The sequence below is a fragment of the Globicephala melas genome, chromosome 4 (genome assembly GCF_963455315.2).
Source record: "Globicephala melas chromosome 4, mGloMel1.2, whole genome shotgun sequence".
In the NCBI taxonomy this organism is placed as follows: domain Eukaryota; kingdom Metazoa; phylum Chordata; class Mammalia; order Artiodactyla; family Delphinidae; genus Globicephala; species Globicephala melas.
In genome coordinates, this window is record NC_083317.1 from 121,663,082 (window position 1) to 121,674,919 (window position 11,838).

At 40.7% G+C, this 11,838-nt stretch overlaps 1 pseudogene; it reads right to left on the reverse strand.

Annotated features, from left to right (window-relative positions):
- Positions 1–5,616: 5,616 nt before the first annotated feature.
- On the reverse strand, positions 5,617–6,357 carry LOC115862105 (cytochrome b5 domain-containing protein 1 pseudogene; annotated as a pseudogene).
- Between the last annotated feature and the right edge of the window lie 5,481 nt (positions 6,358–11,838).

The following is an 11,838-nucleotide window of genomic DNA, read 5'->3' on the forward strand; positions in this document are numbered from 1 at the left end:
TTGGCATGTCATTAAATTTAATTCATATTAATACAGAGGTAAAGAAGTAGAACTGTAAAATAAAATATTTATATTATCTGTCTGAATTCCAAGTTGAGATACTCATTTCATGCCATGTATTATTTGTTACCGATCAGAAATCATAACGTAGCATAATTTTATGTCTGGGAAATTGCAGAAGTTTGAAGAAAAATATATTTCTTCTTAAGTTGTTTTCCTACATTGACATATAATTCTTAAATTCACATAGCATTTTGAAAGAGGTCTATTCATCTGTAAAATAGTTCAAAACATATACTTCCACTTTACAAATTCACTATTTCAATGTCAATGACAGATGCATTGAACATTGGTCAACAGTTTCAATGGTCTTCAAAGTAGGGCACCGCCACACCTTAATTGCTATGCAAATTGGTCCAGTGGTATGTGGGGAGAAAATGTTAGAACATATATTTCTTGTTAACTTTTGAAAATCTGATCCATTTAAAATGGCTATTTTTAAGAATTCTTATAATATATACAATATTAGTACAGGAACACATGTATGTTACTTATAAATAAATAATGGATGTACTGCTTCTTTTTTCCTAATAGTATTGCTCAGTTTAAAAATTTTGTAGACACTGTCTCTAGATATAAACTTCATTGTTCTCTTTTGTATGACTTTTACCTCATACAGTGCTTGACAGAGTAGAGATGCTCAGTAAATATTTGTGAATGAATAATTAATCAGAATGGGTAGAGAAGGGCCCCATGCATTACTTAAATCTGGGAATGCCATGGAAACAGGCCCAATATATAAGTAGGCAGAGTAAATGTTTTTTTTTTTTTTTTTTTTTTTTTGTGGTACGCGGGCCTCTCACTGTTGTGGCCTCTCCCGTTGCGGAGCACAGGCTCCGGACGCGCAGGCTCAGCGGCCATGGCTCACGGGCCCAGCCGCTCCGCGGCATGTGGGATCTTCCCAGACCAGGGCACGAACCCATGTCCCCTGCATCGGCAGGCGGACTCTCAACCACTGCGCCACCAGGGAAGCCCAGAGTAAATGTTTTCCAGACCTTTTTTTCAGGACACTTAGACTTAGTGATTGCTGTGATACTGCATTGCCCCAGGAAGCACAGAGCCTTCTAAAACGCATTCCCCCCCATTTTTAAACTTTATGCAGAATAAGAACAAAAATAAAAACAAATAAATAAACATAAGTGGTTGATAGGCTAGAATTCCGTTTGGACTTAATGAAGAGGAGATTAGGGAAGAATTTACTATTGACTCTAAAAATGTGGTAAGGGAGCAAAATGAGGTGTTGACACAGATAGAAAACCATATCTTCTGCTAATGTTCAAAGCCTAAACCTTAAGAAGGAATATAATTTAAATTTGTTATAGATCTTTATACCTTTAAGTTTATATAGGTTTCTTAGAGTCTTTAAAATTAAGTAATACGGAGAAATAGAAATTTAGGGGAGAGTTCTTTTTAGAAAGGAATGAGTGACTGCATAGCTTCTCATACAGAAATTATAGCCCTGCTGTTTAGGAGGGAATGCGAGTATTTTCTCAGGCACCTGCACTGTGGTCCTCAGCAAGGTGTAGGAAAGGAAGGAAATAAGATTGCTTATGTACAGTTAAACTTGATGATCAAAGCAGAGGACATATGCAAAGTAACTAGAAAGACAGGAGTCTTGGCTGTCCCCAGACTGAATGAATCACCATGTCCAAAGAAAGGCTTGCCAATAAGGTGGGGCTGTTCAGTCAAGGAGCACCCGCTGACCTAGCAGCTGGACTTCGTAGTGTTTGATCTCCAGTGAGTCCTGGTATAGTTACGGATGCAGGGAATATTACCAGTGAACTTTAAAGGGTGTGTTTTTGCTTTTTTTTTTTTTTTTTTAAAGCAAGACCTTCCCCCTTCTGAGGTTCAAGTTAGTGTTTCTGCCTGATCTGATTTCATCCCAACAAGGAGCCTTCTGAACAAAAGTCCTTTTTCTGATTTGGCTGCTCACAAGGGCTCACTTACAAGGAGAAAAATATACTGATTCTATGAATTTGGGTTTTTCCTGATTCCTGTGATAGTGGTTTCTTAAACTAATTAAGTGGCTTCTGATGATGTTTGGGGTTCAAGCTGAGAAGGTGACCATGCTGAAGAGCCCAGCAGTCCAATCTAAGAGAGTTCTTACTCTGCATGAACTGGTGTCTTCTTCTAGTTCACATTCATTTTAGGAACCATGAATCTTGCTCAGGTCTTATCATTCCTCAGTGAGGATAAAAGTGAAATATTTGGCATTGCAAAATGTTGAAAGGCTGGACTGAATCCAGGATTTGTCTGTCCGATGAACCAGCCTTTGCTTAAAGAACTTAGCTTGGCTACCTCTTCTGTGCTCTCTCTCCCTTACCCGGGAAGGAATTTGAACACAAAGCACCGAGTCCTTTCACCTCTGTGTAAAAGAACAAAGAAACTACAAAAAACTTTAAGAATAACTTGGACATGTGTTATGAGTTTTCTTAAAAGGGTGGCACAGTTATTTCACACTGTGCATCATATAGCAAGCCACCCCCCCACACACATATCTATTAGCAGCTCTTCTTCTCCACGTTTTCACCCTTGAGCAGCTATTTAAAAATGAGTTTCTCTCCCCAGCCTTTCTCTGCAAGTAGTTCTATCACCCACATAGCCTGAATTTCAGTCCTCAGCCCAGACCCTTCCAAAATCCCACCTAACATCTGGCTTGCCCTCTCCTGAGAATAGTGCATTCCTCACGCTGAGCAGTCCCCCTGAGATGCTGGAGAAAAAAACCTTTTACCTCAGCTCAGCAGTGAAAACAAAAACCTCCTTAGAAATAGTCTTTGACATGATGTGTCACTTTTGTGTTAAAAATAAGCAAGTATCAGATGGATGATTTCTTACCTTAGCATAGGCACAAATTCTTTAAAAATATGAAAATAGCATATTGAGAGATTGATTATTCAAACCTTTGAATTTGGTAACAAATGACCCTATCACAGGAAAAAAGAAAAGGGCTTTGAAAAGAATTCCAAGGGATATTTGAAAGTATTTACTAATGAAGAAATAAAAGAATTGTATTTTTTTCTTTTTGCAGTACGCAGGCCTCTCACTGTTGTGGCCTCTCCCGTTGCGGAGCACAGGCTCCAGACACGCAGGCTCAGTGGCCACGGCTCACGGGCCCAACCACTCCGTGGCATGTGGGATCTTCCCGGGCTGGGGCACGAACCCATGTCCCCTGCATCGGCCGGCGGACTCTCAACCACTGCGCCACCAGGGAAACCCAGAATTGTGTTTATTTTTGATATTACAGAGGTAATTGCTAGAAAAACCTTCCTCTTAATCTCAAGCCATTACCCAGGTTACTGTAGTTTTATTTTTTTATTTTTAATTTTTATTTTTTTGAGTTCATTCAGTCAAAATTTACTGAGCAGCAGCTGTGTGCCCAACATTGGGAATACAGCAGTGAACAAGATGGACACGATCTCTGCCCTCATGAACTTACAGTCTAGCAGCCAGCCAGCCAATTACATCCATAATTTTAACATTATTATTGTAATAAGTGCTCTGAAATAGGCATGGTGCTAAGAGAAGATTTAACAGAAAGTCTTGACCTGCATCAAGAAATCAGAAAAGGTCTCTTTGAGGAAGAAACACTTAGGATCAGCAAGGTGGGAAATGGAAGAGTGTTGTAAGCAGGGAGAACAGCCTGTGTGCCGGCTCTGAGGCAAGAAAACCTTTAGTGAACAGAAAGCCAGGGAAAAAAGAGGGATGATGCAAGATAGAGGCTGATTTATGCAAGGTCTTTGTATTTAGGACTTTATTCCAAAAGCAACTGGAAGCCACTGAAGAATCTGAAGGAGGAAAGTTAGGTGTTTAGGTTTGTTTTTCAGAGCTCACTCTGCTGTGTGTGGAGGACAGAGTGGAGTTGGGAGGACTGGTTAGGAAGTTATTGCAGCAGTCCCAGACCAGAGGTGATGATAACAGCTTCGAGAAAAGAAGATGGATTCCAGAGATGTTTAGGACATAGAATCTACTTGGAGAGTGACTGGGTGTGTGAGGAGAGGGATGTGTTTCTAGCAAGAGGTATTAAGGTAGGAAACTCTGGAAGAGGGATGAGTTTGGGCAGGTCCCATAGGCACAGGCCCTGTGGCTGGGGTTACAGCAATAGCATATTTGGTTCTCAAATAGTTTAGGGTTTAGTTGAGCAAACGAGATACACATGAAACAACTGCAGGTGGATACAGATGTCTCCACCTCTGTCCATGCCGTTCATAGTCAGCCCCTCAGCACACTCCTCTGCAGCCTACCCAGTGTCTCATAGGGGGCCACCTTCCACAAAGGTGCGCTTACATCTCCCTGCTTTTTTGCCTGCTACTGTCAAGAAATTCACCTGTGATTCTCATTCCCCTTCCCTGCTTAGGTCATAGGGGACCAAATCTGGCCACTGCCCTCCATGGTTGTCCTCTTTTGAACACCAGAAGTTTTCTGACTTAATTAGCACTTCTCTTTACATCACCTCTGTCAAGCCCCTCCTTGTAGAGTCACCATCTGGCAAAGTCAACCCTGTCTTCCTCATCTTCCCTTCAGAGGCCCAGGCTCATCATGAATATACATGCTGTTGCCTCCTTTTTGCTCCCCCTTCTAAATGGTCCCAATCCAAAAGCCCTTTCCCACTCTAATTTTCCTGGAGTCAGTATATACCCACCTCTTGGCCTCAGAAAAGTCAGAGGAAAGTTTTGCTATGGGATTAACCACGAAGTAGCCTCAATAGCTGTGACTCAGCTGACACATAGCCTTCCCTGTGTCCTCTCTGCCACTGCAGAACTCTGCTATGTCCCTTGCAAAGACAATAACTAAAAAAACAAAACAAAAAAGCACAACACCACAGCTGACTACACAATAGGCCTGTAGGTTCCCATTGTGCAGTGAGCCAGGGCATTGAGAAGAACATAGACTTTGGAATTGGGAAGACCTGGGTTTGCAATCTGGTTACTAACTGGTGTGCCTTTTGTGCTATTATATCTTACTAAGCTTCAGAATATTTATCTGTAAAATAGTGGCAATGGTATCTGTCTTATGGGTAGTTGTATTAAATGAGGTATATAAAGCACATAGCATAATATCTAGCCTGAATTACCTGGTGACCATTCACTTCCTTCATTCCTCTTGGGTTTCAGCTGCCAAATACTATTCAGAAGAGAGATTAGCCAGTTTTATATGGCCAGTGATAGACATTTCCTATTCCTGTCTTTGTAAATCCCGTCTTCCTGCAGCCACCCCATTTCCATCATTGCCAGAAAAGTTCTTCCATCCCTCATCCCTGTGTTGGACTTCTCTTTCTCTTACTATTGAAAAGTTCTGCCTGAGCTCTCTCTGACTATCCTCTTCTACATCTCCCTGATCTAAGATACTTTATTTTCTTGTATCAGTTCTAAAAATTAATTCACTTCTAGCATTCTTCCTAACTTTCTCAGACTAAATTGTAATTAACCCGAGGAATAGGACCTTTACACTTCAGTTGGGCATGGGAACCTCAGGCCAGCTCCCAGAGCAGAATGGAGGTCTAGGTCCAGGTACTGCCCTCCCCGCCCCATCCCCACCTCTTTTCCTACAGGGCACAGAAACAGCTAAACTCAAAATATCTCTTGAGCCTACGTGAGCATACATCTCCCTTTCTGTAGCTCTGTGAGGTCATCATTGAAGTACAGCAGTACTGCAGGTGTGTAGAGTGTACTATCCATATTGAGATAATCAAATTCTTCCTCCTCATTCCGGATGCCATTCTCTTCCAGGGTATAATCCATGTCAGGTTCTCCCCTTCATATTTCCATGTGTAGCTGGCAGCATGTGCAGCATAGGGGAGATAGCTGTGTAGGATTTCCCACATTGATTCCCGGGCCCCCACCTCCGGTGTGTGCTCTTGCGATGTGAGCGTGTTAATGATGCAGGTATTCCGGGTCTTGGCGGACAGCCGCCCCACCTCGTAACGCGACCCCTGCCACCAAGGCTTCCCGAAATCATTGGCCCAGTCCGCAAGGGGCAGCTGAGGCGGCACGTGCAGAAAGTAGCCCCGGGGGGTGTGGTATCTCAGGGAACCGGTCAGTGGATCTGTGTGCTTTGCCGATGTCTCTGGTGTCTGGATCAAACCAGTGGCTGATGTCCTGGCCCGCAACTTCCACGATGGGTTTCGGCAGCAGGTCTCCCTTGTACTCCTGTAATAACGGCGTTAGGTCGTACATGTTTCCCAGGTAAGACAACCCAGAGGTCTTCCGGCTGGTTATGTTGGGCCACCTCTGCTGGCGTGAAAGAGTGACGCTGAAAATAGTCAAAGTCTGGCCCGGCCACTAGGCCCCGGCGTGGCATGGCTCTTGCTCTATCTGTCACCGACTCCTTTAGTAGCTTCTTCGCTTTTCAGCATGCAGTCACTGCTGCATCCTCCCTCTCGTCCAGGAGCTAAGGTGAGCGCGTTTATCCACTCCAGGTTACTGTATTTTTTAAAAATATATTTAATTTGGAGGTCTTTTATATTTCTGACATTATAACTGTACTATGAGTTCATTGTACACAATTTTCCCCCCAACTTTAGAGATATAATTGACATATGGACTTGGAGATACATGTATATATTGCAAAATGATTACCCCATAGCATTAGCTAACAGCTTCATCACATTACATAATTACCATTTCTGTTTTGTGGTGAGAATACTTAAGATTTACTCTCTTAGCAACTTGCAGAGGTCCTTGTATTTTGTTTTTATCGTATTCTGGGGAAAACCACTTGGCTAGACTTGGCCCAATGTCAAGCCATGTGATGCTACATTTCTTGGAACTTCATTTTCTTCATCTGTAATGTAGGATTAATATTTGCCCTGCTATGGAGATTAAATGATATTATTAATATATGTGTAATAAAGAAAATTTTAACAACTGATACCACAGTCCTTCCTAGGGAGAAAGTTAAGGGACAGTTGCCTATATGCTAGAACATAAGGTGAGAGTTTGTGTTTTTTTACCCTCAAAATTATTTATCCCTCCAAAAAAGACAGCAACCTTACATTCAAATCTCATAGGACATTATTTCAGTAGTATCATGTTGGAGGACAAAAACTATTTGCGGGGAAGATCAGCCTGAAACCACTTCAATCAATGTTAATTTCAGTTGTTTATAAAGGTCACTCAAGAGAATTGGTTACAAAAAAGGACACAAGGAAGTTTAACCCAGCTGTAATCATTATTCCCCAGTACAAGCTCTCACTTGCAAGTGTTGAATGTCATTGTAAATAAGGCTTAAAGGTCAATTTAAAAAGCAGAAAATTAAGTGGTTACATTATGGAGAACATAAATAACAGGTTGATTTTTATGGCTTGGGCTGACTGGATTCAGTATGCTGTACTTCAAATTAGTTAGAAAGAAATGAACTTCATGTGTTTTAGAGAACTGTGTTAGATGACTCAACAATGGCTCTATTGATGGCAAAGACACCTATGTCAAATATGAAGAATTTGTTTCCCCCAGTTCTGTGGAGCTCCTGCACTCAAGCCCTGCTGGCCTTCAAATGCAACTGCTTTGGGGATTCCTCCTCCGGATGCCAGACCCTCAGACTGGGGAGCCTGATGTGGGGCTCAGGACTCTCACTTTTGTGGGAGAACCTCTGCAGTCTCTTCAATAAATGGTGCTGGGAAAACTGGACAGCTACATGTAAAAGAATGAAATTAGAACACTCCCTAACACCATACAAAAAAATAAACTCAAAATGGATTAAAGACTTAAATGTAAGGCCAGACACATAAAACTCTTAGAGGAAAACATAGGCAGAACACTCTTTGACATAAAATTGCAGCAATATCTTTTTTGTTCCACCTCCTAGAGTAATGAAGATAAAAACAAAAATAAACAAATGGGACCTAATTAAACAAAATCTTCTGCACAGCAAAGGAAACCACAAACAAAATGAAAAGACAACCCACAGGATGAGAGAAAATATTTGCAAGCGAAGCGACCAGCAAAGGATTAATCTCCAAAATATACAAGCAGCTCATGCAGCTGAATATCAAAAAAACAAACAACCCAATCAAAAAGTGGGCAGATCTAAATAGACACTTCTCCAAAGAAGGCATACAGATGGCCAAAAAGCACATGAAAAGATGCTCAATGTCACTAATTAACAGAGAAATTCAAATCAGAACTACAATGAGGTATCACCTCACATGGGTCCGAATGGCCATCATCAAAAAGTCTATGAACAATAAATGCTGGAAAGGGTATGGAGAAAAGGGAACCCTCCTACACTGTTGGTGGGAATGTAAATCGGTGCAGCCACTATGAAGAACTGTGTGGAGGTTCCTATAAAAGCTAAAAATAGAACTACCGTATTATCTAGCAATCCCACTCCTGGGCATACATCTGGAGAAAACCATACTTTGAAAAGGTACCTGCACCCTAATGTTCATTGCAGTGCTATTTACAATAGCCAGGATGTGGAAGCGACCTAAATGTCCATTGACAGTGAATGGATAAAGAAGGTGTGGTACATATATACAATGGAATATTACTCAGTCATAAAAAAGAATGAAATAATGCCATTTGCAACAACATGAATGGACCTAGAGATTACAATACTAAGTGAAGTAAGTCAGACAGAGAAAGACAAATATCATATGATGTCACTCATATGTGGAATCTAATTTTTTTTAGAAAGAAAAGAAACAAATGAACTTATTTACAAAACAGAAACGGACTTACAGGTATTGAAAAGAAACGTATGGTTACCAAAGGGGAAATGTTGCAGGGAGAGATGAATCAGAAGCCTGGGATGAACATATACACACACTACTATATATAACATAGATAACCAACAAAGACCTACTGTGTAGCACAGGGAACTCTACTCAGTATTCTGTGATAAGCTATATGAGAAAAGAATCTTAGAAAGAATTAATATATGTACATGTATAACTGAATCACTTTGCTGTACACCTGAAACTAACACAACACTGTAAATCAACTATACTCCAATTAGAAAAAAAGCAATATAGGTCCTCTATAATGCATTCTTTTAAGTATGATTGTGTGATTAAATTGGTAAATTCAATAATGTAAGAAGACATATGACGGGTTCTTCTATATCAATCATTTATATACATATTTAAGTTGGCTAAAAACTCTTTAAAGGGGATCTTCTCTTTTGGAAAATACATTCTTGGGTCTCTTATGTTCAGGCATATTTAGTATCTTGGTGAGCATCTTGTTGGAGAACTTGTGACTCTGGAGATGGAGAGACAAGTTTGTTTACCCCTGAGGGAATGAGGCAGGAAGAGACAGAAGCAGGAAGCTAGAACCTACTGAAAGTATGGGGCAAGAATCTCCTTGGGGAGGACCTTCTGGATGGCAGAGGAGTAAGACATAGAGATCACCTTCCTCCCCACAAATACGTCAAAAATACATCTACATGTGGAACAACTCCTACAGAACATCTACTGAACGCTGGCAGAAGACCTCAGACTTTACAAAAGGCAAGAAACAACCATGTACCTGGTCGTGTGGCTGACAGGGTCTTGGTGCTCCAGCCAGGTGTTAGGCCTGAGCCTCTGAGGTGGGAGAGTCAAGATCAGGACATTGGTCCACCAGAGACCTCCTGGCCCCTCGTAATATCAATCAGCGAAAGCTCTCCCAGAGATCTCCATCTCAACGCTAACACCCAGCTCCACTCAACACCCAGAAAGCTTCAGTGCTGGACACCCCATGCCAAACAACTAGCAAGACAGGAACACTACCCCACCCATTAGCGCAGAGGCTGCCTAAAATCATAATCAGTTCACAGACACCCCAAAACACAGCACTGGACGTGGTCCTGCCCACCAAAAACACAAGATCCAGGCTCATCCACCAGAACACAGGCACTAGTCCCCTCCACCAGAAAGCCTACACAACCCACTGAACCAACCTTACCCATTGGGGGCAGACACCAAAAACAATGGAAACTACGAACCTGCAGCCTGTGAAAAGGAGACCCCAAACACATAAGATAAGCAAAATAAGAAGACAGAAAAATACACAGCAGATGAAGCAGCAAGGTAAAAACCCACCAGACCAAACAAATGAAAAGGAAATAGGCAGTCTACCTGCAAAAGAATTCAGAGTAATGATAGTAAAGATGATCCAAAATCTTGGAAATAGAATGGAGAAAATACAACAAACGTTTAACAAGGACCTAGAAGAACTATTGTTCACAATAAATGAAATGTAAAATTCTCTAGAAGGGATCAATAGCAGAATAACGGAGGCAGAAGAACTGATAAACAACCTGGAAGATAAAATAGTGGAAATAACTACTGCAGAGCAGAATAAAGAAAAAAGAATGAAAAGAACTGAGGACAGGCTCTGAGAACTCTGGGACAACATTAAACACACCAACATTCAAATTATAGGGGTCCCAGAAGAAGGGGAGAAAAAGAAAGGGACTGAGAAAATATTTTAAGAGATTATAGTTGAAAACTTCCTTAATATGGGAAAGGAAATAGTCAATCAAATCCAGGAATAATAGAGAGTCCCATGCAGGATAAATCCAAGGATAAACACGCCAAGACACATATTAATCAAACTATCAAAAATTAAATACAAAGAAAAAATATTAAAAGCAGCAAGGTAATCCCCATAAAGTTAACAGCTGATCTTTCAGCAGAAACTCTGCAAGCCAGAAGGGTGTAGCAGGGCATATTTAAAGTGATGAAAGGGAAAAACCTACAACCAAGATTACTCTACCCAGCAAGGATCTCATTCAGATTCAACGGAGAAATCAAAAGCTTTACAGACAAGCAAAAGCTAAGAGAATTCAGCACCACCAAACCAGCTGTACAACAAATGCTAAAGGAACTTCTCTAGGCGGGAAACACAAGAGAATGAAAAGACCTACAATAACAAACCCAAAACAACTAAGAAAATGGTAATAGGAACATACATATTGATAATTACCTTATATGTAAATGGATTAAAGGCTCCAACCAAAAGACATAGACTGGCAGAATGGATCCCAAAACAAGACCTGTATGTATGCTGTCTACAAGAGACCCACGTCAGACCCAGGAACACATACAGACTGAAAGTGAGGGGATGGAAAAAGTTATTCCATGCAAATGGAAATCAAAAGAAAGCTGGCGTAGCGATTCTCATATCAGACAAAATAGACTTTAAAGACTATTACAAGCGACAAAGAAGGACACTACATAATGATCAAGGGATCAATCCAAGAAGAAGATATAACAATTGTAAATATTTATGCCCCCAACATAGGAACATCTCAATACATAAGGCAAATGCTAACAGCCATAAAAGGGGAAATTGACAGCGCAATCATAGTAGGGGACTTTAACACCCCACTTTCACCAATGGACAGATCATCCAAAATGAAAATAAATAAGGAACACAAGCTTTAAGTGACACATCAGACAAGATGGGTTTAACTGATATTTATAGGACATTCCATCCAAAAACAACAGAATACACTTTCTTCTCAAGTGCTCGTGGAACATTCTCCAGGATAGATCATATCTTGGGTCACAAATCAAACCTTGGTAAATTTAAGAAAGTTGAAATCATATCAAGTATCTTTTCCGACCACAACGTTATAAGACTAGATATCAATTACAGGAAAAAAAGTGTAAAAATTACAAATATATGGAGGCTAAATAATATACTACTAAATAACCAAGAGATCACTGAAGAAACCAAAGAGGACATCAGAAAATACCTGGAAACAAATGACAATGAAAACACAATGACCCAGAACTTATGGGATGCAGCAAAAGCAGTTCTAAGAGAGAAGTATATAGCAATACAATCCTAC